Raw genomic sequence first — 6,019 nt, forward strand, 5'->3', positions numbered from 1 at the left:
GCCGAAGGCAGCTGCTTAACCAACTGAGCCACCCAGGCGTCCCATGTGGTTTTCTTTTTAACAATAGGATACCTGGTTTATATGCTAAATGTCTTTATAGGAAACTACAGAGACCGATTGCAATGTGCATTTCCACCAGTAATATATGAGAATTCCATTTGCTTATCCTTCTTCTCAATACTTAACATTGCCAGCTCTTTTTACTTTTAGCCATTCTCGTATGTTAGGTGATTAGGTGGTGGGAGGTATAGATGGAGAAGAAGAGAGTGTGTTAAGTGGACTCCACACTGAGCTTGAAGCCTGCCGTGGGGCTTGATCTCAAGACCCTGAGATCAGAACCCGAGCTGAAACCAAGAGTCAAACGGCTTAACCAACTGCACCACTCAGCTGCCCGGGGGCTGGAGTTTTTTAAATGCAATAGAATACCATAAGGGCTTCCTTAGCCTTCCCTTTTAAGCCTATTTTAATATGAAGAATCTTATATATTCTGGATATATATTTTCTGGTTATATTTTGGGAAGACTGGAGATTTTAAGAGATGTGGAAAGAGCACCAGACTGGCTGGAAATCTGAGCCTCTGGACCCTCATTTCAGCTGTTCCCTAACTTGAGTGCAGACCTGCACCAGCCAAATACTTGCAGGCCTGTCTTCTTTCGTCTATAAAATAAGAGCTTGGACCCCTAAGATCTCTTCCAGTTGTGAGATTTTTGGAGAATTCTGGGAGGAAGAACAATGACAAAGGCTGGAGTAAAGAGATAGAATGCAGGGAAGGGCAACAGATAGGGGCACCAAAGAAAATCCAACTAGAGACTGGTATGTGAAACCAGCAGTGGGCTAGAACACAACACGCAGAGGAGGTGAGAGGGAGATTTGCAACAAAAAGGCAGACCACAGGGACCAGGAGTCTCGGAGCATATCTTTATTCCTTCAACAAATAATTAATTATTGAGAAGGGAATATTTTAGGGGAGATTCAGAGAGGCAGGCTAGCATTTAGCATGAGGGAAGTCTGTGATGGGTACTGAGTTGGGGGTACTGATATACGTAAGGGGTGTGTGTCCCCACTTTGAAAGACTGCCAAAACCAAGCTGAGATCCCCCAGCCATTCATTTCACAAACTCTTATTGAACAAGGACCGTATTATAGGCACTGGAGATAAAGAACAATTTCTCATCTGCAGCTTAAGTTCTAGTAAGGAAAGAAAATAAATAAGGCAAATAAAATGCATAGCATGCTAGTTAGTGATAAATGCTAATAAGAAAAACAGCAGGAAGGACAGCAGGATTGTATGCAAAGGGGAGGAAACTGTAATTCTGAAAACTTGGTAAATCAGAAGATGACATCTGAATCAGGAGGGGCAGGAATGAGCAGTATGGATAGAGGGTATTGGACAGTGTTTCCAAAGAGGAATGGCAAGCAGAACAAGGAACCACAACTGGGCTTCAAGGAGGCCAGTGGTGCTGAAGGGAAGAGGAACAAGGGGAGAGTAGTTCAAACTATGTTCTGGGCTCTGGGAGCGGGCAGGAGGGAGCCCAGCTCATTCTGGAGTTCCCTTGTTCATTTCCCTTCCTTCTCTCAGCATTTAGGGGGCATCTCTGTGCCTCAAGCTGCAGATACTGTAGTGGGTAAGACATTGCGTTCCAGCTGTCAGAACCAGAACACAAGGTCAGGGTTCTGCTGGAAGCTAGGATAGATAGATGATCCTGCATTGGATAGAGCTAGACCAGGCCTCAGGTCCCTGGCTTCAGACAACACCAGTCTTTAAGCCAGTATGGCTCAAGGCTACTGGTGGGTTTCCACAGAGGGCAAAAGAGAACCATAGAGAAGAAACCAGAGACACCTGTACATTGAACTTAAAATGTATATAATTGTACTAGGAAAAACTGCACATGATTTGAAATTTCAAACAGAATAAAAAGCACCCTAGGCTTCTGAGAATTTTTTTTTTTAATTTTTTAAAGATTATTTATTTATTTGACAGACAGAGATCACAAGTAGACAGAGAGACAGAGACAGGCAGAGAGAGAGGGGGAAGCAGGCTCCCTGCTGAGTAGAGAGCCCGATGTGGGGCTCAATCCCAGGACCCTGGGATCATGACCTGAGCCAAAGGCAGAGGCTTTAACCCACTGAGCCACCCAGGTGCCCTGATGCTGAGAATTTTAGACATCACAGTTCAACCTTTTCATTTTACAGGGAAAACTCAAGAGAAGTGATTTATTAAAGAGGTAGAGAGAAGGAAAAATAGTTCTCTAGCCTACCTAACCTGTGCTCACTCACTTCTTTTTTTTTTTTTTTTTAAAGATTTTATTTATTTATTTGAGAGACAGATCAGGCAGAGAGGCAGGCAGGGGTTGCGGCGGGGGGGGGGGGGGGGGGGCGGGGAGGCCGGCTCCCTGCTGAGCAGAGAGCCCGATGTGGGGCTCAATCCCAGGACCCTGGGATCATGACCTGAGCTGAAGGCAGAGGCTTAACTCACTGAGCCACCGAGGCACCCCTGTGCTCACTCACTTCTTTCTTTTCTTTTCTCTTTTGCCTTCCTGCCTTCCTCAATCTCTCTCTCTCTCTCTCTCTTTTTTTTTTTTATAAACTTGATGAAACAAGGACCCAAAAAATTGGTTTAAGACTCAAAGTCAGGGGCGCCTGGGTGGCTCAGTGGATTAAGCCGCTGCCTTCAGCTCAGGTCATGATCTCAGAGTCCTGGGATCGAGCCCCGCATCGGGCTCTCTGCTCAGCAGGGAGCCTGCTTCCTCCTCTCTCTCTCTGCCTGCCTCTCTGCCTGCTTGTGATCTCTCTCTCTGTTGAATAAATAAATAAAATCTTAAAAAAAAAAAAGACTCAAAGTCATTCCTTTCCACAGAAATCTTTAGTAAAAGGCAAAACATTTATATGATCTGAAGAGAAACCAGAGTATCCAGTGTTTTTTCTGTCACAAACCCCCCGCCCGCCTTTTTTTTAACTCTCACTAAAAGTTTCAGAATAGGGACGCCTCGGTGGCTCAGTCAGTTGAGCCACTGCCTTCGGCTCAAGTCATGATCCCAGGGTCCTGGGATTAAGTCCTGCATGGGGCTCCTTGCTCGGCAGGGAGCCTGCTTCTCTCTCTGCCTCTGCCTGCCACTCTGCTTGCTTGTGCGCTTGCTCTCTCTCTCTCTTTCTCTGACAGATAAATAAATAAATAAAATATTTTTTTAAAAAAAGTTTCAGAATAAAATTATAGAGAAACTAGAGCAATGTTGTCTTTCAAGTTCACTTGAACCAAATGCAAAATAGAAATTGAGCTAACTCACAGAGCACAAACTTCAGAGCCAGGGTTCAGTCCCTGTAGGATCAATTACGTGGGGAAGAGATTCCCAGAAGTGTGAATAGTGACAGGTACTACTGAAAATGCAGACAGTGGGAGAAACACCCAAAATGTTAGTCCTTGACACCACAGTGTCTTCCCTTTGGCTGGTGACAGCAAAAGAGTAGAAGCAAAATCTTTTAACATCATATTGGAGAAGTTGTACCCCAATTTCAGTCACAAACCTTGAGTTTATGTAACAGGTAAAGCAGATGATTGAACTTCAGTATAACATTCATGTGGGTTCAGCCAAACTAAGGTGTTCTAGAGGAAAAAAAAAAAATGAAACATGGATAGGAATAAAAAGCATATGAAAGCACAAAAACATTATATCAAACTTTTGAAGTAAATCTCCAGAGAAAATGTTATTAAGAACATATGATAATTAAAATTGAAAAATTGATGAATTAAATATATAGGAAAGAATCCATATTCTCAAAATAAGAAAACTAGAACTCATTCACATGTCAAAGTCTTTATCTTGCAGAAGATCTTAAATTTTGGATGCAGCAAATTATACTGTCTCTTGAAAAACAATTAAGAATTCAAGTTCATAGCACTAGCTTCCCCCCAAGGAAATTTTCTATTGATTTGTAACTTGGCCTTGAATTTGACCTGTGCCCTTCATGTCATGATAATTTAGGTCACTCTGAATATGTCATCTCTTGAACAAGGGCCTCTGCTAATTTTAAATGAATGCAGCTGCCAATTTGCCATTCTTCTTTTTGCATCACAATATGTGGGAATAAATTCGCAATTAATAAAACATTTCCAGCAAGCAGTCAGACTGAGGAAATGAAGGACATGTATCTAGTAAGTTTAAGAAGAGATATCTCATTTTTGCCTTTCTGGATTAAAAAAAGAGAAAGAAAATAATTTATGCCTTTGAGGGCTTTGACAGAGGCCAGAATTGTTCCCTGAGCTACAGCATCTAAAAAAGCCATGCAACTCACATTAGATTTTAGTTAAAAAGAAAAAAAGAAAAAGAAATTAAAAAAGAATAAATGTAGACAAATTTGTAGCAGGCTAAAACGGTTCTTTCTTGTCCTTTCTTTCCTCTTTCTCTTTCTTCCTTCTCTTTTCTCTCATTCCTTTCCCTCTTTCTTTCCTTCCCTCCTTCCCTCCCTTCCTTCCTTCTTCCCTCCCTTCTTACTTTCCCTCGCTCTCTTCCTCTCCTCTCTCTTTCTTTCTCCCTCCCTCCTTCCATTTCTTCATTTCTTTCTCTTTGGTTCAATGAAAATGAATATACCTCTCAAGTTTGATTCACAGGGGAGTGCTTGCATTCAATATTAAGTAACTGGACTCTTGGTGATTAAGCCCTTAGGGCCTTTATTCCATCTTGCATCTGAAGCTGCATTAATCAATAATATACTGTTCTAATATAGGGGGACAAGCTGCATTAATTAATAAGATACTGTTCTAATATATAGTCTACAGCCTACTGGGGTGTAGACTAGGAAACTGAAGAGTGTGGAAGCTGTGTTGTAAGAGAAATGAGTGAAGGAACTTTAAAGAGAAGGAACTGGGGGAGTTGGAGGAGGTGTTAGGCAAGTCTCAGCTGATGGTTTTTTGAGCGTGCTGTTTTCACTGTGTAAAATGTTCCTTCTGCTACTTTCCACCTAATTCTGTAAGGGACGATTGGGTCATGCTGTAGTGTGAGAAACATCTAGATTCTGGTAGCTAGAGATCATCTCCCTACTCTGAACCCCCACAACACTTGCTGCTACCTCTATTTTAATCCTAGTGATAGTCCAATTTATCTAGATCAGGTTGGTCAGGGCCTTGAATGCCAAACTAAGGGGTTTTGGAAGGAAGGAAGCTAATAAATTTTTGAGGATGGGCATGATGATTTAGGGTTCAAAGGCAGACTAAGAAGGCATTTGTTGTAGACAGAATGTAAGGGGTACATGAGACTAGCTCCTTCTCTTTTAAAAGCGTATTACTATGCTTTTAACCATTCTGCATGGTTGCGCCACTCTATAAACAGGGAAGCCAGGTTCCTCTCCCACACGTGGTGACCAAGCAGCCTCCATGTCCTCACCCTCTGCTTTACTGTCCTGTAATCTGAGGATAATTGCTCCACTGAAATCGTGTTTTGAAGGCTCAGGAATGACCTGCTACGGGCCAGGTCTATGGACTTGTCCCCTCAGTTCGGAGTCCGTGATCTGACCGAGACATTTTCTTCTCACAACTCAGAAACTGGCTGCATTTTCTTCGCTTATTGTTTAAAATTTGGGATGCGTTTTTACCGCGTGAGCTTAACGTTTAATTAGTTAAGGGTGGCTATGGGTGGAGATTTCAAGAGATTCTAAAGCGTATTTTCGAGCGCTTTACACTCGAAACGCTTTAGACGGTGGTTCTAAAGAGAACGGTCAAAGCCTGCAGATTTTTCTTTTAACAGCTCTATTCTCATCCTTGCACGCCAGGGCTAGGGGCAACTTTTCTGTCGTTTGTTTCTGAAAGAAATCGAGAAAGGGACCGGGGCTCGCCTCTTTTTTGACGTAAGAGCACGAGTGAGGGGCCGGGAGGATTAGGTGAGGCTCCCGGTAGGCGCGCCCACAGCCCGGCCAGGGCCCAGAGCAAACCCCTTCGCCAAGGGGCGGGGCGCGCCGGGCGGCCACGCGCGCGGGCGGCGGGGTGGGCGTGTCCCGCGGGCGCGCGCGGGCGGTGGAGGGGGCGTGTC

General features: G+C 43.6%; 1 non-coding gene across 1 annotated transcript; it reads right to left on the bottom strand.

The window, feature by feature from the left end:
• Nucleotides 1-2,796: 2,796 nt before the first annotated feature.
• LOC125094493 (U5 spliceosomal RNA) lies at nucleotides 2,797-2,910 on the bottom strand. The gene has a single exon (XR_007125521.1). It is a non-coding gene; the product is annotated as a U5 spliceosomal RNA (small nuclear RNA).
• Between the last annotated feature and the right edge of the window lie 3,109 nt (nucleotides 2,911-6,019).

The sequence above is a fragment of the Lutra lutra genome, chromosome 2, assembly GCF_902655055.1.
Source record: "Lutra lutra chromosome 2, mLutLut1.2, whole genome shotgun sequence".
Classification (NCBI taxonomy): Eukaryota; Metazoa; Chordata; class Mammalia; order Carnivora; family Mustelidae; genus Lutra; species Lutra lutra.